Source organism: Bos javanicus, chromosome 21, assembly GCF_032452875.1.
Source record: "Bos javanicus breed banteng chromosome 21, ARS-OSU_banteng_1.0, whole genome shotgun sequence".
Taxonomy (NCBI): domain Eukaryota; kingdom Metazoa; phylum Chordata; class Mammalia; order Artiodactyla; family Bovidae; genus Bos; species Bos javanicus.
Genome location: NC_083888.1, coordinates 11,174,835 through 11,198,444, shown reverse-complemented (window position 1 = coordinate 11,198,444; position 23,610 = coordinate 11,174,835). Strand labels below are relative to the sequence as shown.

Genomic DNA, 23,610 nt, shown 5'->3' with positions numbered 1-23,610 from the left:
CCAATTTAGATAAATCCTTCCTCCTTTACCTTCCTTCCCAACATCTTTTATCCAACAACAGAAGATCAAGTCAAGAACAGGGAAAGCCAAATGTGCTTTTAGCTCTTCCTGATAGGAGTCAGATAAGGCAGACCAGGAGAATTTGACCAGGAGGAGAGAGAATGATAAGAGTATCAATAAAAATTCTTAATCCCCTTTTCCAATCCAAGTAGTCATGATAGAGTCTGTTGTGGCGTCTGCTGGGGGAAAGAGAAGAATTTTTTTATATATATAATATAATAACAGTTATTTTCATTATTGTTTTCTGAAGAGAACTCTGTTTTTTTTAACCTTAAACTTATTATTTTGTATTGGGGTATAGCCAATGAACAATATTGTGGTAGTTTCAGGTGTACAGCGAAGGGACTCAGCCATATGTATGTGTGTGTGTGTGTGTGTGTGTGTGTGTATCCATTCTCCCCCAAACTTCCCTCCCATCCAGGCTGGCACATAGCATTGAGGAGAGTTCCCTGTGCTATACAGTAGGTCCTTGTTGGTTATCCATTTTCAATATAGCAGTGTGTACATGACCTTCCCCAACCCCCTAACTATCCCTTCCTTCTGGCAACCATAAGTCTGTGAGTCTCTTTCTGTTCTATAAGTAAGTTCATTTGTATTATTTCTTTTTAGGTTCCACATATAAGGGATGTCACACAATATTTCTTCTCTGTCTTACTTCACTCAGTATGACACTCTCTAGGTTCATGTGTGTTGCTGCAAAGGGCATTGTTTCATTCTTTTTAATGGATCAGTAGTATTCCATTGTGTATATATATGCCTCTTTGTAAATGTATCCATTCCTCTCTCAATGGATATTTAGGTTGCTTCCATGCTTTGGCTATTGTAAACAGTGCTGCAATGACCATTGCAGTGCATGTATACTTTCGGATCATGTTTTTCTCTGGATATATGCCCAGGAGTGGGATTGCAGGGTCATATATTTGCTTTACTTTTAGTTTTTTAAGGAACCTCTGTATCTTTCTCCATAATAGCTGAACCAATTTACATTCCCACCAACAGTGTAAGAGGGTTCCAAAAGAAGAAATTTGAATCCAATATGAGATTTTAGTTTCAAAATAGACTGCACTGAGTTTTTATATCTGAGAAGGACTAGAAAGTTATAGAGCCCTGCCAAGTTATTTTTCAAGAATGGAAAAGGGAGGTTTTGGCATTGCATGGTTGAAAATCAGAGTTGGAAAACAAAGTAAAACAACAACAAAAAGAACTTGTTTTGTTTCTTAACCCATTTAAGGTTATTTGATAAACCAACTTTACTGCTAAGGCATCCATTGTACTCTCTGTCAATCTGACCAAACTAATCACCTTCTGACTGGCTTAAGAATCTCATATAAGCAACAGGAAGACCTAAAGAGATTGTTAGAGGGTTATTTGTCATATAAGTAGCTGTTGATGATTCCAAAGCAAACCATGACTACTATGTCAAATTTAATTACATATATTTGCTTCCCTAGAACATTATTTATTTGGCAGAACTCACTGCCATTAAGTACAGCCACTTCCAGTCATCAGGTTTCATTTAAAAGGGACAACTGTTAAGAACCATCTGTAAATAAACACATACCACTGATTTTATTCTCAAAATAGAGAAGAAATACCTTACTTTATACATCCTGCTGTCTCTTTTGGTACCTCAGGGAATGAAAAGACAACACAGTCATTTCATCCTATATCATTGAAGGAAAGAAACACATAAAATAGATACTTCAGGTTAATTAGCAGAAGCTTCCTGTGGTGATTCATCAGTCCATTTTCAAGACTCCACGAATTTGATGGGTATAAACACAACCACCATAATGAAAAAGCAGGGGGCTGTCCATTTAGGATTCCAGAGCAATAGGTTACACTAGCAGCACTCAATCGACCACTTTTATTTTCCACCCATTTCCTACTGAACTCAACTCTGATCTCACAATCCAGACCAGCCTTCATTTCTATTTGTCTTCAGAGGGCTCTGCTTATTTCGGCCTGTGGGTTCAGGTGCCTACACCAGCCTTGGTTCTGGAAATGACATATCCATGGCTTCCTTTGTCTTTGATGTTTATCCACTCAGTATTTCAAAAGATGAACATGATCTTGGTATTCTGTGCTCTGTACCTTTACCCCTTTTTTGCTCTTTGACCTGGATTCTCGACTCCTTTTGTCCTGAACCTCAGCCTCAAGACTGGACCGTAACAAAATATAGTAAAGTGACTATAGTTTTCACTGCACAGCATAGTGGGTAAGTCATCTTCAACAGATCCTATAGGAAACATCCCTAATAGTTCAAATACCCTGAAATTAATTCACTCAGAGAGTCATCCCAGCCTCTTTCAGTTGACCTCAATCAATGACTTCTAGACTGGCTTCAGGAAGCCACCTTGTTCTCTTCTTCCTCAACCTAGGAAGCCCTCCTGATAAATCCCATAGGTAGGAGAAGGTACCATGTAGTCATAAGCAAAAGTGTTATAAACCTTGACCAAGAGTGAGAACCATAAAGATTTAGACTCAGGCTTTAGAGCTGGATGGACTCGGCTCCAAATCCTCGCTCTGCCTTTTTCCAATGTGTAGACTTAGACAAGTCATAGAAGTCATACTCTGTACCTTCTTTATAAAATAAAGACAATAATATTTCCTCAATCCAGGTGACATAGAGGATAAAAGCCCAGGCTGGATGGCAAATTGTTCTAGGTTTATGTCTAAGATCATCACTTATCAAGTGTGATCCACGGGAAAGTTACAAACACTTGAGTTCTCCATGTTTTGGCTTCATCACCTATTAAATGAAGATGCTAATGGCAACGGAGTCATTCAAACACTGTGGATACGAATTTAATTAGTATTGACAAAATGTTTAGAAAGTGCCTGGCCATGGTTAATGCTTAATAGGTGTAAGTATTTTGAAACAAATTGTTGTAATATACTATGACTCATTTCTACCTATAATAAGCCAGAGGATAAGGTGAATATTAATGATCTTCTTGACAGATTTGACTTGGAGGTAACTATAGCTCATTAGTTGACTGAAAGGGATCTAAACCCAAAAGACTGAGAAACAAAATGTCCCTAAATTGGTACATCATGAGAAACATTGGGCTGGAGGACGCACAAGCTGGAATCAAGATTGCTGGGAGAAATATCAATAACCTCAGATATGCAGATGATACCACCCTTATGGCAGAAAGTGAAGAAGAACTAAAGAGCCTCTTGATGAAAGTGAAAGAGGAGAGTGAAAAAATTGGCTTAAAACTCAACATTCAGAAAACTAAGATCAATGGCATCTGGTTCCATCGCTTCATGGCAAATAGATGGGGAAACAGTGGAAACAGTGGCTGACTTTATTTTGGGGGGCACCAAAATCACTGTGGATGGTGATTGCAGCCATGAAATTAAAAGACGCTTACTCCTTGGAAGGAAAGTTATGACCAACCTAGATAGCATATTAAAAAGCAGAGACATTACTTTGCCAACAAAGGTCCATCTAGTCAAGGCTATGGTTTTTCCAGTAGTCATGTATGGATGTGAGAGTTTGACTAAAGAAAGCTAAGTGCTGAAGAATTGATGTTTTTGAACTGTGGTGTTGGAGAAGACTCCTGAGAGTCCTTTGGACTGCAAGGAGATCAAACCAGTCCATCCTAAAGGAGATCAGTCCTGGGTGTTCATTTGAAGGACTGATGTTGAAGCTGAAACTCCAGTACTTTGGCCACCTGATGCGAAGAGCTGACTTGTTTGAAAAGGCCCTGATGTTCGGAAAGATTGAAGGCGGGAGGAGAAGGGGATGACAGAGGATGAGATGGTTGGATGGCATCACAAACTCAATGGACATGAGTTTGGGTAAGCTCCGGGAGTTGGTGATGGACAGGGATACATGGTGTGCTGCGGTTCTTGGGGTCTCAAAGAGTCGGACACTACTGAGTGACTGAACTGAACTGAAACTGACCCCTTAACCACTCAAGATCCGTCACTTTCTATCTCTGCTGAGAATTTAGCAAATCACATCTTATGGGGGTTTCGTGTCAGTCCCCAGGCTCTGCCTGAGAAGCCCTAAGTTGAGTGAGTAGTAAAGAGGAAATACCTTGACTTTTTTTTTTTTTTTTTAATTCTACAAGAATCAGTGGTATTAGAAGAAATCACTGCTTTAAGAGCAGGAAGAAAACAAGCTCAGCCAAATTTCCTGGGTGATGAGGAAGGTGTAGCACACTCATCAATGCTTAATATGCAACAAGCTGTGTAACAAAAAGCCGAGCTTCTTTTCACCCATGTAAAGTCCATAAATAAAATGACCAAGAACTCCTCTATGATAGACAGAGTGAAAGTGAAATACATTGGCTTTCATATATATGTATACATATAATTTTAAGTTGAATGCACTGTGGGGAATACCAGGATAAAACAGTCTCTAGTTTCTCTGCTGTGTAATGAAAGTAAAATAGGTACACAAATATCTCTGATGCAAAGCAGGAAGTAGTAATTGTCAAAGAAATCCACAAATGGAGAGCAGTTAGAGTGCTGAGCCTGTTGAGAGGGTTTCCTGTATAGGGGACCAGGCAATGGTCTGCAGCAGAAGTGGCATTTGAATCACTTTTAGCTTCTATTAGGGACTCTTACGCCAAATATTAACCTTCACCCCACCACCAATGGACCAAGCGCTAACTCATGCCAGGAACTCTCCTTTCCTGTCTTTGCCTGGCAAGCATGTACTCATAAAACCCATCTCAAGGGTTATTCCTCTGCTGCACCCTCTTCAAATAGATTTTTCCCTCCCTTATTTGGGAACACACACAGCATCGTACCCAGTTCTCTCTTTTTGACATTTTTGCACATTACTCCGTTACCATTCCTGTCTTTTTCACTGAACTGTGATTCCCCATAAGGGACTGGGCAATGCCTTTCAGTCCTCAGTACCTAGGGATACTTTGTCAAATCATTGAACTTTGTCAAAATATTGCACTCTAATTTTAAAAATGAGGTCATGTCCTGAAGAAAATGAAGCTTCCTGCCACCTGTGAAAAGTAAAAGTGTGGAAGAAAGTGAGAAAGGAGCTCTTGGCATGTGATTGCCTGGTGATACATAATTTGACTTGTCATGATCCAATGTTCCCAGTTAGCATCATTATCTCCTTTGACTCTTGTTGAGATTGAGGCTCAGAGAAATTCAAGGACTTGTCCCAAGTCACAGATCTGTTATAGTGAGTGGCTGGGATTCAAACCCGGGTGCTTTCTGTCACTGTGTGATGTTCCCAAATGAAGAGATGCTCCAGCAGATGTACCACCTCTGAAGGTTACTCAACATTAAAAAGCCAGTAACCACTTTGACAAAATCCACAATGAGTCCTTCCTATCACCCCCAAGACCACCATGGAGTTTGCTCTAAAAAAAATAGTTTGCCTGCCTAGAGAAAATTCATCTGTTTCTGAGAAAAAGAATCTGTGTCCTCTTTCTTGCCTTCTTCCTTCATCTTTTCTTCAGTTTCTTTTCCCTCTCTCTGTTTGTGCTTTTTTCTCTCTCTTCCTGATGCAGGGGAGGATTAACTCTCCCAAGTGAAGATGGTAGTGATGATGATGGTTGGGTCAAGCTTATGGTAGGCTGGCTTATTCCTTCAAGGATCTGCTCTGGGCTTCAGGTTCTAGAATGGTACAAGACTGATATTTAGATTTAAACTTTCTATACCATTGGAAATAAGACAAACAACGTTTTGTTTAAAAGTTGTTTTCTTAAGGAAAAATAAGAAATGAACAAAATGATCTACACACAAAATTGCACATCATTTATAATTTTAAAAACTAGACTAATTAGAAATAACATTAATGTTCAATGATAAGAGTTTAATAATTTGTGGTACTCTATACATATGGAATATTTTGTATTCATTAAAATATGTTTACAAAGAGAACATAAGAAAATACTGTGTTATGTTATTTCAGATGTCGGAATACAAACATATAAAAAGCAAAATTCAAATTTTATAAGCACTGTGTATATATCTGAAGAAAAAAGAAAGAGATTGGAAAAATATTAACAGTTGCTCATTCTGGTTCTTTAGCTGGTGATTCTTTCTATAGTTTCCTATCCTACCAGTAACATGGAATACCTTTGTAATCAGGAAATAAATTCAGATTTGATAAATGCTTGTCAAGTGCATGCAATTTCATCTTGCAATTCTTCCTAGGGAAAAAAAAAAATGAATTTTGGTATTTATTGCTTCATCCCAACCACTGTTCCAGGAAGGAAGCTCTGTCATCCTGTAGCTTGTGTTTATTCATACCTCTTCACTCGAACTCCCACCAGTCTGCCTTCCAAAAAACATCTTTGATATAGTTTGGTGTACTGAAAAGAATGTAAGCTTCAAAATGAGGCAGCTCTGGGTCTCAATCCATTTTCCTGTATTTCTTAGCTGTGAAATATTCATAAAATTCTATTTTCTTTGAGTTTCAGCTTCAGGATTCGGTGAGAATTAAATGGGGTTGCATATGTTGTGCTGCCGACACAGGTCCTGGGATACAATGTATTAGTCACTAACACAGCTCGTTACTTCCTCCCGCCTCTCCAGTTCTCTGCACCTCCCCAAACTTATTGACCTTTCAAGTTCCAACTGCCATTCTAGTTCAAAGTTCTTCATGACTTTCCCTGGGCGGCCATGGCGTCAATTTCTAACTTTGTTTTCTGGAGGACTCACTTAGCACTTACTCACAGCTTCGCACAGTTATTGAGTGCCTGGCAGGCCTCCTCCACCAAACAGAAGAAGCAATCCCATCCCCCACCCCATCTCATCTGAGACTCTCATTTATTACAAGCCTTCAATCAGCAGCTTATGCTGCAGAGCTCAGTCTACCATGTTGAGTTTTGAATGCTAAAGCAAACTTATGAGTCATAACATAGAATAGTTAAAACTGCAGTCTGGATCATGCCTCCTCTTGTTTCACCTGGAACAGGCTGAAAAGCTATCAGTGGCCGGTGGGTGGTACCTGGTGGCTGGATCTGAGTTGTCAAGATAGAATGTCACCATCCGGAGAGACAAGAGGGCTCCAAAAGCCCTGGAACAGTCCTGATTCTTGTCAGACTGTGGAAAAAGAGCATAAATTGGTGAGTGCATTTGATAAGGTGAAGTAAAGTAGTCGGGTCCTACAGCTATAATTTCTTTCCTTACAAGTCCGTCAGTCAAGTAGATTGCTTGGGAGCTCGGTTTCCATGGGATGGAAGCAGAAAAAAGAGAGAGAAAGACAGAGACACACAATAGTATCTCTCTCAGGTATGTTTCTATAAGTGCTTTTCAGTCTAAAATTATTGACATGCCAAGTCTAATGATTAAATTCCAAGCTTTAGGCCCAAATGCCTTAAAAGTCTTTATCTTACTTCTAAGATGTCACTGGTTCTTTTGTTCTCATAGATTTACTTATCTTCTAAGCAGTGAAAATCCTAAATAAAGCTATTTCAGTATTTGATCATTTAAAACCATCACTTAATTATATATCTTTAATATGGTGTTCTTTTTAACGGTCCTTTCAAAGTCTTATTTTTACATATTCAGAAAAAAGCAAGTCGTGTTTTCCTGGTGATGTCTACAATATAAATAGGAATAAATATATGGATAGGAATTACGTGTTGTACTGTCAATTGAGATTGATTCTTTTCTTAAAAAAGCTGAAACAAAAATGCACTGACTAGTGCATGAAAGAATCCCTTCTTACTACATTGTCCCCATGAATGAAAGTTGAATGTTTGGCCTCAAACATTAGGAAAATTACAAATAAAGAGGAAGGCAGGCTTTTACGAAAACTTTGGTCATAAATATAAGATTTTTATGCCAGAGAGTAATTAGTGTTTTGTTCCTCTTTTGAATAGCAAGGGAGGGGAGGGTTTGTTGGCTCTCTCTCATTTAATTCTATTGACCTGCCACAATTTTACAGAATTTAGTAACATCTATTATTTCTTTTTACATATAGTTGTCCTTGTCCCTTTAATGAGATCTTACTTGTATTATTACCTGTTTCTTCCTTCCTTTCCTTTATTTTGTATGTCATAAAACTGCTGAATTTGTACAACTTTCAGGTAATTATTTTTATGAGCTCACTGGAGGTTATCTTCAATGCTATCACAAAGTCTTCCAGTGGTCAATGAATCATGCAGTATATTTCATGATTCCTCTTCCAGGATTGCTAGAGAAGCATAGGTCAGTCCACAGAAATACTTTTGAAAGCTTGGAGCAAAATATATTATTGTAATACTTTTTTCCCCTAATTATACAAGCAGTATACACATTGTGAACAATTTAGAAAGTAGAAAAAGAGTAGAAAGAAGCAATTAACTTCCCCCAAAATATTTTTAATATTTTAATTTCTATATTTCAGTTACATATAGATCTACACACAAATGTAGGTTTGCACTCATTTTCGTTTACATCAGAAAGAGAATATTCTCCTTTGTCAACAAAAAGTTTTTGACTTTATTCAATAATTACTTTTATATTATTATTTGAATAAACTATAGTTTAAATTGATACTGACTTTTAGACTACTTGGGATTTTTACCTGAAAAATATAACATAGGAAAACCAGAAGACAGGATTTTATGCAGTTTAATTTGGTCTGGTTATGCAAATTCTCCCCCAATACCATACCTGAGTCACACATAATTAAGATTCTCCACTAATTTCAATGAGTTTGAAAACTTTCATGAGCCTTTTCTGAAATAACAAAAGATAAGATTAAAGTAAAGAACCTTTATTCTTAAGAGATGATAGTTAAATAATAAGTGACAGCTGTCACTGAACTGAGAGTAGCCAACAAAGGCCTGTCATTCTGTAGAATCTGATACACAAACTTGAACTAGAATTTCTGAACTCTAGAACCGAGAGTTCTATGCCAAACAGTGGCCCAACCGCCAAATCCAGGCCAATGGCTGCTTTTGTATTACCTGTGAGCCAAGAATAGTTTTTACATTTGTAAATGGTTGGAAAAAAAAATTAAAGAAGAATGATAACTTGAGATAACATGAAAATTCTATGAAATTCATAATTTCATGTCCATAATAAAGTTTTATTGATATGTGGTCAACACTCATTTGTTTAAATATTTCATTGGGTGTTTCATACTGTAACAGTCGAGTTTAGTAACTGCTGAACAAAGCACAAAATTATTTACTATCAGATCATTCACAGAAAAAATTTTAGAGAAAGAGAGTCTTACTCTAGATTGAACATCAGGTTTTAAGTAAAGTAGCATTAGAGAAGTCTAGGTTCATTTTCTTTCAGCCCTCTCATCTGAATCTCCTTCCTTTTAATTAGCAATAGTATTTGCTCCCTTCAGGGAAACGAGGATTGCCTGTATTCATTTGCTGTCAGAGCTGCCTTTGAACTTCAGGAAAGCCACCATCTTGTTTTGTTCACTTCGCTAAAGCTTAGTGTCTGCCACATGAAACACCAGTAAGTTCTTTAAACTTCTTGTTATCTTGAGGCAGGGCAAGACCTTTACCCAATTTATTTAGTTATGGAGGAGGAGGATGAAAGATTGGGTCCTAAGTGTTACTCAATGGCATGACATGGTTTTGCCTGGAAAGCAGCCAGAACTGATGCTTATGAGGTGTTTGTCTGATGAACTGCACCCCAGTGACTCTAAGCAGAGCCAGAGGAGGCGGCAGTCCGTCTTTCTAGCTCAGGTTTGACTCACAAATCAGAAGAATGTGCAAAGTCCATGGAAGCCAGACCCACCCCTAAGACGGTCTAACAGGGAAATAATAGCTTCTTTTGGATAACCATTTAGCAGGTGGGATGATTTGGATTATTGTTGATGTGTATTGTAGTATTTTCATAAGAGCAAAATAGACCCTAGGTAACTGCTGACTGTAATATTTGCTTTAGTAACAGGAAGTGTGGGAAGTAATTATTAGCCAATGTATAGGCTGCAGAGAACCTTTCTACATAAAGGAAGCCATGTGTTGAATGTATGGAAACTTCCGGCACAGCTGACGTAAACGGAAAAAATAAACCAAAAAACTGGGAGGTAGAGGGGAAAGGAACACTGGGTCACAATGCCTCCAGAATAAAATTCTACATGCAGAATAACGAGATGAACCCAAGACTTTGACAGTGAAATTCTCTTATAACAGGATTTCATTATTCCATAAATCTAGAAGTGCTATGAGGTACTTCCTGGTATCCCACTGTCCTCAACTTCAGTCTTATAGTCAGATTGGAATTGTACATGGTCTGTCCAATTTCATGAGGCTCTAAGAACTGGTTTTAGATCTAGCCATGAAAACAAAATTTAATAAGAATATTTGACAATGTTTATAAAAAGTGAAATTCTGGTTATCTGAGATCAGTATGAAATATAAGACACTTATCATGTATGCATTAGTATGTTTATTATAGAAAAATTTGAAAATACAGAAATTTTAAATGAAACAAAAATAACTTCTACAATCTCTCTACCCAAAGACAACATTATTTAAGTATTGTTTCCTCTCAGTCTTTTACTGTGATATTTTTTTTCACAGTTTTAATTATACTCAAAGTTCAGTACAGTCTCTTGCTTATTAAATTTAACTGTATCACATAATTTGTAAATAAGACATTTACAGTTATCTTGAAAAAGCCTGAGAGATGGCTAGTCAACCTGTTAGAATGTCTGGGTATTAAGAATAAAACTAAATTCAAAACCCAAAATGCATATTTTTTGGAGTCATGGAAAAGGCAAAGTTTTATAGCTTTCTTTTTTATCTCATGACTTCTTTTTTGGTAATGATGATATATGCTGGATGAACACCAAAACAAAACAAACAAAAAAAAGAGTGAGGGAATAGGACTGGGAGAAACAAAACAAAACAAAAAAAGTCAAGAAAAAAATGAGAAGGAAGAGCCAGAGAATTGAAAAGAAAATATACCAGTCCCCAAATTTCCCAAATACATCTGGTCCTGCTGAGAGTAATAGCATTGGTGTAAATGTGTAGACAACTCCCTGAGCTGAATTTTTTAAAAAAGCCTATCTCTTTGATACTGCATTAATTCCATGGTCCACGTAACTGACATTCAGTAAAGAAAAATAGAGCCAGAACAGAATTAATTTTTTTTTTGATACTGAAGTCTCTTAATTTGCATTTCATTTTCTCTTTCTTATGTAAATAAAGGCAAATTAGGTATGGAGATAGGTCCACTCCAGGGTGGCATGGCTGAGGTTGAGTTGTGGTGGGGCTGTTTCCATGTAATGGGTCAGTGGCTGGTCTTAGGAGCATCTTGTTTCCCAGCACAAAAGTCTGATGTCAAGAGGGAGCACTTGTTCTTTCCCAATTCCTTAACCTCCCCAAACCAGCTTTTCCTTGAGGTCTTCTTTTTGTGAAATTCCTTTATCAAGGCTGCATGTGGCCATGATATAAAACCCCAAGCCATTTGCCCTCTTCACAGGATCCAGGCGAGAATGTAATCCAAGCTTTTCTTGGTCTATCTCTACACTGCAAAATCATAACATTGAAGTGTAGATTTATAGCATGCTTTATGTATATTTTCTTAGTCCCAGGGCCCCCCTTTTCACAGATACATACACAACATGTCATGTAGAAAATATAAATCGTTGATGGTATAGGCACTTTCTTCCTTTTTAAACCTTTCCAAAGGTCTTTTTGTTAAATACACCCAGATGCCGTTTGACAGATGAGGGGCTAATTGCTCTGTGAATTACCTCTATCGATTCCTGTTTCATGTTGAGCCAAACAAACAAAAGATATTAATGCTTTGAAAAAAATGAATGATGACCTTTCTCTGCAAACACAGCTTGTGGTCTCTGATTATTGGTGATTCCGGAGAGCAGCGGTCAATGGCAATAGCTGTAACGCTATGATCACTATAATAAGCTTGCCTGACCTTCTCTGCCATGTTAAGTGGTTTAAATTTATTTGCCCAACAACAGAAGAGCTTTCATTTAAAGTCACAGAACATTCAATTCAATTTAAAGACATAGTGTCTTCTTTCCTCTCCTTCCTTTCCTGTCCATTTCCCCACTTCAAACACCTCCATCCCAAGTTCCTTAATCATTTTGCCACTGCAGAATAATCACCTTACCTGTGAAACTCATTCTTTCAGTTCTTTTGGGAACCCTGGATGACATTTTCTCTTTTGACTTGCTCTTTCTTGTTTTAAGACACTAGAATATTTTGTTTATCTCTTTGTATAAGTTTTGTTTGTGAATCAGGTTTGGGGTTCTAGATAATATGAGCTCTATAAGAAATCAAGAATACATATTATCTAAAATACCAAACTTGTATACTACTGTATAGCATAGAAGACTGTACTCACCATTCTGTAGTAACATATATGGGAAACTAATCTGAAAAAGAATTGATATATATATAGGTATATATGCACATATGTATAAATATATGAATATAATATGTATAACTGATTCAGGCAGCTATATACCTGAAACTAACACAACATTGTAAATCAACTATACTCTAGTAAAGATAAAAATAAAAAACTCAAATGTAGAGAATTGATTAAAATGAATGCCTTTAATATACAAAATCTGAACTCTTATAGGTAGGGAACTTTTGGACTGTGTTAAATGACAATAAAGATATAATCAAAGGAAAAACAGAATGAATGAATAGTGATGCTGAGTAATAATTCTAAAGAAACCAAGAAAATGTTTGCTCAGATAAATATTTGAAAACAGTTTCATTAAAAAAAAAAAAATGCAAGAGGGTATAGTTCTAAACTCGCTAGCCTGGAAGCCAAGAGATTCAGTTCCATATTGTCCTTAATTAATGAGATTTTTGAATCAGTCATTATTATTGTTATTACTACTTCACACCCAGAACAGGCTCATCCAACTTGGTAAATGGGGAGGACTGGACCCAACGAGTTCAGAGCTTCTTTCCAATTGAAACACACTAATTTTCAATATGTCTCTTAAAAAAAAAGTTTCTTGTAAATAATAGAGTTATAACTTGACAGCTAAGAAAATATGGTTCTGGGACCTTTAAGGACTTCCTGAGTTTTTCTCAACAATCTCCATGATAGTCAACATGAGTAAACCACAGATGGCCAAAGCCTTGAATGGTTAGGAAGTAGATGCAGCCCCCCTAGGTTCAAGTGGAAATCTCTTGAAAAGGGTACCCCTGACACTTCCACCAGTTTCCTGGTAAGAGACACGCCAAAAATACCAAGGAAGTGGTTCCCCTTAGAATAGCTTGGTCCCTGTGCTATAAGATTAAAGCAGGAAGCGAAGAGAAAAACACCACAAATAATCAAAAGGCTTCCTGCCTAAGTCTGACATTCTCAAGAAGTTAGGTCTGAGTTTAGATAGAGAGCTGGGAAATTTTAAGGTGACTTTCCTCAAGCATTATCTCTAGTTTCTTCTCAAGACATTAATCAACAATATCATCAAGGCACTCTTGAGCTTTACCCAGGTTTGCCATGTTAAAAACCATATGGAGTTCAAGAAAATAAGAGATATAGTTCCTGACTGTGTGAAATTCCTCATTCTGCCCTTAACGTACCAGGATCTTTCTCAGCAATAGGATATTGACAAACGCTGTGTGCTTTCTCAACATAGAATGCTTTTTTATCCTTCTCCTCTTCAAAATCTAAACTTAGGGCCTTCCCAATTCCTGTTGTTGTTATTGTTTAGCTGCTAAGTCGTGTTCACCTCTTTTGAGACCAACCAGTCTCCTCTGTCCATGCGGTTTCTCAGGCAAGAATACTGGAGTGGGTTGCCGTTTCCTTTTCCAGAGGATCTTCCCGACCAGGGATGGAACCTGCATCTCCTGCATTGCAGGCAGATTCTTTACCACTGAGCCACCAAGGAAGCCCTCCCAATTCCTACTCTTTAAAATTCCTCTATATTTATCTCTCCTTTTCCAGAATGCGCTCTGTAGCACCCTATGGGTTTCATCATAGCCCCGAAAATATGCTTTCATCTCAGCACTTTGCAAATGTATGTAATTTGCTGTTCCTTCTACCTCTTTCCCCTAGAAGTTAGACCTTTGTATCTCAGACTACTAACATAGAACTGGGGTCTTGTTAGGTGTCCAACTGATGTTGGAAGATGGGTGAGTGAACAAATGAGTCTTACTGTATCAGATAATTGCTGCTGTACAACAAACCACTCTCAAAGGCAGTGACTTTAGACAGTCAGTGACTGTTCATTATCACTTGTGAATCTCCAGGTGAGTGCAGGCTTCCTTGCTCAGGCTGAACTTGGCTGGGGTGACCCAGATGTGATGTCTCCAGTCTTTATGTTCTTCATCCTCCTCTTGGAACCAGGCACATGCTTCTCAAGGCCGCAGCAGAAGCACAAGAAGCAAAGCAGAAACTTCCAAAGCCTGTTAAAGCATACCATCATTTCCACCTTGTTCTTTCAGCCACAGCAAGCCATGTGGGGACCCTAAGCCAAAGGACAGTCAATATACTCCTTCCCTTTAGTCACATGACAAGGTCACATATTAAAGGGTATGGGTACAACTGCTACTGCTAAGTCACTTCAGTCGTGTCCGACTCTGTGCGACCCCTAGACGGCAGCCTACCAGGCTCCCCCATCCCTAGGATTCTCCAGGCAAGAACACTGGCGTGGGTTGCCATTTCCTTCTCCAATGAAAGTGAAAAGTGAAAGTGAAGTCGCTCAGTCATGTCCAACTCTTAGCGACCCCATGGACTGCAGCCTACCAGGCTCCTCCGTCCATGGGATTTTCCAGGCAAGAGTACTGGAGTGGAGTGCCATTGCCTTCTCCGGTATGGGTACAAAGAGAGACGAAAAATAAGTCTCAGTCATGAAACCAAACCATTAAGAAGGAAATACTGGGACTTCCCGGGCGGTCAAGTGGTTAAGATTCTGAGAATCTGATGCAGAGGGCACAGGTTCGACCCCTGGTCAGGGAACTAGGATCCCATGTGCCATGTGGCACGGCCAAGAATTTAAATAAATAAATGACATTTAAGAAGGAATACTGACGACCATATTAAGATAGAAATATAAAATTGGTTACCCACCATTTAAGCCATTTGGCCAAAGTCATCTCCTTCATTCTCACATCATCAACCCAATGATTTAATGACCTATGTGGCCTATAAATATGTACCAGATTAGATTACATTAACAGATGGTAAATAGAGTAATTAGAATTGGAAGAATCCTGATATCTTGATTTTAACTTTTTTTTTTTTTAATTAAAGAAAATAGGTATGGTGGCCAGATGTGTTTTGAATACAAACCAAAAGCTTTAAGCAACAAAATGTTTCTCCTTTATAAAGGAAGACACTTTTGCTTAAGCTTATATACTTTACTATGGAAGTTTGTTTAAAACTGTTCATAGCTCAGGCAATAACCTTCTTTTCACTTTTAAACAAGCTGGGAGAAATCTCATGTAGGCATTGTTGTGGCTTCTTTACAGAGCTTCTGCTCACTTCTCTGAGTTGAAGTTAAATTTCTAATGTCCAGGCGTTGATTTACTAGGAAGAGCACAGTTCACTTAAAATCAGAAAAAGCCCTGGCAGTAATCAAGCCCTATGAATTCCTGGCCCTTTTCCTTGAAGGCCCAGTGGGGCCCACTTGACTGGGCCAACCCCACACCACGCACACTGGATTGGTGGTCCTCTTATCATAGAAAATTCCACCAGTGCAGCCAAAAAACACAAAAGGAAGCACACACAGACAAAAAATGTGAATATAATATACAGGCCTGTGGATTGAGTTTTATGAAAAGGAAGAAAAAAGGGGGGTGGAATTTTTCTTAGTTCTTTTGCAAAATTCATTGGACAAGAAATAATGAGATAAATGGCTTATCAAATGTAAATACCTTCATTATTTTTAATGACACTACAAAGACAGTTTTAAAATGTCTCCTAATTTTGCCCCATAATCAGATCACTTGATTGTGACTATTTGGTAAATAGAATCATACATTTTCCCGTGATTTGCATTTCATGTCCTATGCTAAAGAGTTTATATTCATTAAAAGTATGCAGATCCAAGTATTCCCAACACTTCTTTCTTGCTTGACTTTACTTTGTAATAATGTATGGTATCAGGACTCTGCCCTATAGCTGAGAAATGTGAAGTTCTTGGAGGAAAAAGGATTCTTATGGTTGTTGTTTATTAAACCCAAATATTTCAGAATCTAGTCCTTCCAGTTTCAGGAGAGAAAAGTGAAAGATGATAATGTGATTTCCTGCTAGTCTCCTGGATTCATCTGTGTGTTTCAGTATGTAGAATCTTCTTTATATAAGACTAGCTCCTACGTAAAGGACTAGCTCCTTCTTTACATAGGACTAGCATTCTAATTTCTCTGCATTTCTGTTTATAATTCTTCTCCATTTTTATCAAGAAAACTTTTAACTAATCAGCTTAGAGAGTCTTTAAATGTTGAATCGTGATGCCATTTGAGCAAGGAATTGTGACAGAGTTCTCACGGCCATCAGTAAAATTCCTTCCGATGTGAGCCAGGACCTAGGAAATGCAAAAATCCCTAATAAATGTCAGGCAAGGCTCAACTGCTTATCTGTTGCCTACAAAACGTTCAAAAAGAAATGAGTTTGCTGCTAGGAACTGATATGATCCAACATTCTCATTCATTCTTTCCTGTTCCATCATTAACTCCAACACTGGATAAGACACTGGTTGAGGATGGAGGCTGGGAACAGGGAATTGCCAGAGATGGGAAACCAAGCTGCTTTACAAATATTCACAGCTGCAGCTTTCTGTAACCATGCTCCATTTCCAGTGGACTTTAAAAGACAAATTCATAAGTTATTTTGCCATAAAAGGGAATCAGCTCTTAAGTCCGTCTTCCCAAAGACCTCAGACATGAAATTACCACAGCACTCCCTAAGGTCCAGAACACAGAATTTTCCTCCCCTCCCACATGCCTATCCCTAAGAAAATAGTTTTCCCACTAGATAAAATAATTAAGACCATTCTCAGAATAGAAAACAAAACATGTATTGCTTGGACATGAGCCTATTTTCAGGCTTAATCAATTGATTTCATATTTACTGTTTGATATTCCAATAGCTGTGAAGCTATCATATGTAGGATTTAATTGCATGGAAGAATCAATAAATAAAGTGTACAAGAGTAATTGTGTGTGTGTATGTGTGTTTTCTTGTTCAGCCTACTTCTGATTTGTTAACTAATTTAGGAGAGAATCCATAAAAGCATAATACACCAGCTGCTGTGAAGTCCCTGGGTATCTCTGAACTGGAACCTGGCTTTTTAAATCCTGTCTAGGTAAATTACCTTTCCAGTGCAGGGTATTTCCTTTTAGGAGATTCCTTGGGAAGGGTCTCCAGGGAACTAAGTAACTTTTTAATGGTTCACTCAGATTAAGAGGAAGGAAATGTGAACTCCTCTCGGGGGAGGCACCACACTCTCGGCCGTCTGCATCCTGTAATTCTTCCCAAGTCCGTGAATCATACTTTTAAGACGCCTTTTCAAGGGCATTTGTCTTCCTTTAAGAGAAGGCCAACGCAGAAAAGATGAGGTTTAAAATAGGTCTCAATCAAGCTTTAGCTATAAAAACAGTCGCCCAAGTCTCCCCCATCTGTCTAGAGAAGGTTTCTCTGCATCCTTTACCTACACACCGCTCCTCACCTCACACAGTACTTGACTGGATCATTTTTACATTTATTTTGCTTTCAGATTTAGGATGATTTCTAATATCATCTGAGGGATTTTGAACTGTAATTCTGGATCACGTTGACCAGCCTCTGGACTGATTTCACTTATGCTGCAAGAATCTGAAGACGTGAGCTATCATAAGTAGCTTTCTCCAAGTCTTTTTAGACCGCAATCTTGTTTTTAAGCTATGTTTTTATTTAGTAAAAATCTTGTATGTGAGCAAATATAGACTATGTTTGCCCCTTTTCCCAAAAAACATGAAAAGTGTTCGTCATACAGTTATGTCTGACTTTTTGCAACCCCCATGGACTGACTGTAGCCTGCAAGTCTTCTCTGTCCATGAAATTCTCCAGGCAAGAATACTGGAGTGGGTTGTCATTTCCTTGTCCAAGGGATCTTCCCAACCCAGGGATGGAAGCCAGATCCCCTGCAATTCAGGCAGTTTCTTTACCATCTGAGCCACCAGAGAAGCCCACCAAAAAGCATGAACGCTACTGTAAATAATGTTGGCAGTGGATAGAATTGGACAAGGATTGAAGCATGAAGTCATTCAAAATTTCTCTACAAGAATGAAGTAACAAGGGCATATTCTAAATGGCAGTATCGAGTATATTGAAATATCAATAGCATTACAATATCAGTTACTCAATGAATAAACTATATTTTATTGATCATATACTTAATGGCAACTTCTAATGTTTTAAGCTACTACCAAGAGTGGAAATGCCCTGAAAAAGAACAAGTGTGCTATGATAAGGCATATCCATGTGAACTCTGTCAACTATGGACTTTGGGTGATATTGAGTGTAGATTCATCGATTCAGACAAACATACCACTCTGGTGGGATTTTGATAATGAGTGAGGCTAGGCATAAGTGGAAAATCTCAGTACATCCCACTCAACGTTGATGTGAAGTTAAAACTTCTCTAAAAAAGCAAAAATCTTTTTTTTTTAGATACCCAAAAGTAAGTTTATTTATTTTGGGGAAAGTTTGAGCAAGCTCCAGGAGTTAGTGATGGACAGGGAAGACTGGCTTGCTGTAGTCCATGGGATCACAAAGGGTCGGGCACTACCGAGCGACTGAACTGAAGTCTAAATTGTATTAACTGAATGTTCAGTGTTGGTTTGTGTAGATATGCATACAATCCCCTCTGTGTAATCCCTAATCTAAGAATCTTTGGTAAATCAACAGGTATTTTTCTGTGTGTGTGCCTCTGTGTGTGTGCACCTGTGTGTGTGTGTGTGTGCGTGTGTGCGTGTGTGTACGTGTGTGTGTTGGGGGCATGGCTGTGCGTGTGTGTTAGTTGCTCAGTAATGTCCGACTCTTTGCAACCCCATGGACTGTAGCCTACCAGGCTCCTCTGTCCATGGGATTCTCCAGGCAAGAATACTGGAGTGGGTAGCCATTTCCTTCTCCAGGGGATCTTCCCAACCCAGGAACCAAAGCTGGGTATCCTGCAATACAGGCAGATTCTTTACTGTCTGAGCCATCAGGCACTTAAAACTACAGCAAAATGTAACCCAGGCTGATGTAAGCTCTGCTTAGTCTTTACGCCCATTTACTGCGAGTGTTCATATGTGTTGTTGCAGACATATTCATATATGAAACTCCAGACTCCACTTGTGATAGGAGGGTAATGTACGGATATGTGTACCATGTTACTTTTCAACATCCTAATGGTTCTGATTTATAAAGCACATTTTATCCTAAGAGTTTTGAACAGGGATTGTGGACAAAATAAGTTGAAAGAGAGAAAGTAGGAAAGGAAGAAAATAGCAGAGAAGAGAACAGTTGAATTCTATTTTATTCCTTCCCTGATTTCTTGGCAAATTCAAGTCCTAGCTGTCTATATGCTGTGTTGGCTCCTCTGTCCATAGGATTATCCAGGCAAGAGTGCCAAAGTAAGTTGCCATGCCCTCCTCCAGGGAATCTTCCTGACCCAGGGACTGGACCCAATTCTCTTATGTCTCCTGTATTGGCAAGTGGATCCTTTACTGCTAGCACCACCTGGGATGTTCCCATCTCTAGTGACCTCTGAACACGGTTAGGAGACACAAAAATTCTCAATCGTCAATTAAGATCACCCAATGTTGTTGTACTGTTTCTTACAAATATCATTATCAATAGGTCAGTTCTTTCAGAGGGCCTGAATCTGGTGCTATGGAGACTGTTCTCAGTAAAGCACTGTTGTAGGCTTTGAGATATTTGGGTGCAGGAAAATTGTTTTCCTCATAAAATGTTGAATATTCAATTTTGTGTGAAAGGGTAAAAAAATAAGTGAGGCTAAGGATTGAAAGCATAAATCAGGCATTTGTTGATGAAAAGAATGGCAGGAAGGAGGGAAGGAAGAACGATCAAGGAAAGACGTTCTAGTTTGCAGGATCCTCATTAATTGTTTCCCGATGCTAGAGAATTGAAAGAAAGACATCATAGGCAGATTCTAATATTCTAAAACTGCAACCTGATTGCATTAAGGCATAAATTTAAATCTAAATCATTTGGGACAGAATATTTAAACATCTTCTATTTTTGTTTATGGCTGATATCTATAAAAATCTGTTCTGTTACACAGACCTATATTATAGAGATTATATATACAAATATTTTACTACTTATGCATAAAACATGATTTGTTGGGGGATATAAACTATGGCTTTCTCAGGTATCACTGCTACTTGATTGTTCTGAGTATTGGCTTTCTGACAGGGTTTGGAATGAAGCCATTTTTATTAATTTAGTTATTTTTGCTGATATAAAAGGCCGTCTATCATGTTAATGATGTATCGGTCTGCGGTCCCACCGAACAATAATTACAGAATGTTCCTAATAGTAAATCATTTGTCACAATCACAGCTCAGTACAACAACCTTTTGTGGAGCAGGGGAAGACATTATCCGAATAGCAATACACCTTTCTGTGGACGCACTGGAGGAAGTGAACACCAAGAACCCTGCAAAACCCTGAGCTTCAAGTCAGAAATGACCTCTCCCAAATCTCAGCTCGGGGATGAGCACAGGCCCTGCTGAATTTTCTGTGGTGTTGTTTAGCCTATTTGATTAGATGGAACCAAAACATTCTGCTGAGGACAGAACAGACTAGGTTCCATAAGCATCTTTAAAAAAAGAAGAAAAAGAAGAAAGCTCTCCTCTGAAAAAGTGGCAAAACAAAATGATTGGAAAAAGAAAAAGTGTTAAAGATTTTACTGCACTCTAGTTTTTACTAAGAACCAGAGAAAGAAAGGACCCAACACCCCACCCCACCTCATCCCTGTCAAAAAAAAAAAAATTGGGATTAACAAGAAGGTGTCAATGTCTATATTAAGTGAGAATTACACTGGAATAATGATCAGACTTCTGTTTTGTAAAGAGTCAGAACCTGATTTCGATTATTATTAAGCAACATTTGTAAATAATAAAAGCAAATATTATTGAGTATTTCTATGTTCAGGGAATCTTCGTTTTGTTGCTATTCTTTATTCTCTCTCTCTTTTTAATAGACTTTATTTTTGCTGCAGTTTTAGGCTCATAGTGAAACTGAGAGGAAAGTACAGAGTGTTCCCAGCTCCTCTTCCCAAAACACACACAGGTTCCCCCACTGTCAACATCCTCCACGTTTTTCACAATTAATGAACCCACATTGATATGCCATCATCACCCAGACTGTACCGTTTACATCAGGACTTCTTCTAAGCAAAAATTTGGAGACGAGCTCCTTTTGAGAAGAGAGTTAACTCAGCGCTGAACTGTGGAGGGCAACAAGGGAGATTTCCGAGATTTTTGCCAGTTTCAAGCCATAGCCCAGTTGATTAACCACAGTTTGTCATTGGGGTAGCAGTGAAATAAATGGGCATCATTTGTCCAGCACCCATACATTTATTGATTTTTGCCAAGGTGATGTCAACCATGCTTGTTGGGCAACAGTATCTTCATTTCATAGACAAAGTAACCAAACCTCAGAGGAGGGAAAGCCAGGATTTCAGTTGAGGTCCTTTGGCATGAACCTGCATTGTATCACACTGCCTCTGTCCCCAGGTTATGCAGGAAAAGCTGTCATGGAGTTGCTGACAAGTAACTGAGTCAGGGTTTGCTTTGCATGGTGACTGTGGTTTTTATAACATTGATACTCAAACTGAAAATTCGTGGATTTTGGTTTTTTTAAAAAAAAAAACTTTAAATTATATTTCTACTTTTATTTTTTCTAAATATGTGGATTCTTGGTTAGGAATTTTATTGAGTATGGAACACAAGGAATGCACACACAGGAGGAGATTTTAAAGTACTTGTTCACCAAGCCCCATGATTTGAAAATAGCCTCAAGATCAATTAGAACATAAAGAGTGAGGAGGGAGTCATAGCTGTGAAAAGCTTCTAAAAGACCACATAGCAAAATAAAGAGGTTTTCCTCGAGCATCAACAGTGGAAATTGTTCTAGAAGTGTATGCAGAGGACAATGGTGACGGGTGCAAAGTCCAGACTTTCCAATTCTCTTTGGGCTTTAAAAAGCCACAAATAGAGCTCTTTGCCCCACAACTAAATTTGTGAGCCTCAAATTAGCATTAAATGGAATAATTTGTATGTACTCTCTCCCTTCATATGTTTACCTATTTTTTTTAAATATCTAGAATTCTGTTAAAGGTATCCAAGGATTCAGCAAGCATGTCATACTTTGTATTTCTAGTATCACTAAAATGCACATTTCTATAGATTGTTGAGAGCTACTGGTAACAATGAAGAAGTCTGTAACTGAAGCTTGAAGCAAGGTATCAGAGGACACTATGGGGACCAGAAAGATGATTCTGGCCAAGTCTTTGCATCCCTTTTCCTCCAGTTCCCCAGACAACCAGCCTGAAGAACTTAGAGCATCTTCTCTGCGGACCCTGGTTCAAACACACAGGCGTCCTTGACATGGGTACCACTTTTCCAAAGGAAGGAAAGTCCCTTAAAAAATCAGATGGCTTCCTCTTGCCCCAACCCCGATGTCCCCTATCCCCTATGTTCTGTCCAGAAGAAAAATCCCTCAGCCGCAATGGTTGTTTTTATTAAATTCTCCTCAATAAAAAGCTCAGGCAGGATTTATTAGGTACTCAGGGCGGACGTTTAGTATTTCGCCAGTTATTAAGTGAAAATCAATAGAAAGCAAAGAAAATGGAACTCACTGCACTGTTAGCGCACCCGTTGTCGCCCAGATATTATGTCGGCTGTCTCGTAGATTCATGACAGACGAAAGAGGCCGGGAGAGAACTTTCTGCTTACATTGCACGCGCCAAAGTGGGGTTATTCATTAGAGCAGGCAGCCGGCCAGATGGATTTCCAGTTCGGGTTTACCATTTATCTTTAAAACGCCTGTATCGAGTGAGAAAGAACACTGATATTATGTGATATCAATGGCAGGTTTATGTATCTAAATCAGGATTTATTGTTATTTTGTTCCAAAGACCTTTTTTTCTCAAGAAATACCATTTCACTGGAAGAAAATAATAGCTAAAACCTTGTCAAAGATAACCTTTCATGCTGTCCGTGCAGCACTAGCTGTAAAACAAATAGAACCCGGTATATAAATAGTTTTAACCATATCCTTACAAATCATTTCTTCTGAATCTGTTTCTCCCATTTCAATATGTGTGTGTGTATGTGTTTTAAATACCGCAAACATGATTTTTGGTCATTTGAAGTTTTCTTTGCCAGGAGTTTACATAATGTTAGCAATTGTTAGAGTCGTGTTAAAAGGTTTGGCTGTTTTATGTACTTCCATGGAATGCTACTTTTCCAAAAAGCATTCTTTGGAAAAGCAGAGTGGTCTCTTCTGATTCTTTTCTTTCCTTACCTTAGAATAAGCTTTACAGTCAAAACCACTGATCACTTTTTTTTTTTTTTCCAAATTATTTCAGGGTCTTCAGAAGCAGGGATGTGTTTTCCTTTCACTTCAATGGACCTTTCGACAGCTTCTGAGTTTTCTATTCCTTCTCAC

General features: G+C 38.3%; 1 long non-coding RNA gene across 1 annotated transcript; it reads right to left on the bottom strand.

Annotated features, from left to right (window-relative positions):
- Positions 1-1,604: 1,604 nt before the first annotated feature.
- LOC133234111 (uncharacterized) lies at positions 1,605-22,967 on the bottom strand. The gene is made up of 3 exons (XR_009732020.1): positions 22,799-22,967; positions 7,001-7,095; positions 1,605-5,661 (listed from the first exon to the last, which is right to left on the bottom strand). It is a non-coding gene; the product is annotated as an uncharacterized LOC133234111 (long non-coding RNA).
- Positions 22,968-23,610: the final 643 nt, after the last annotated feature.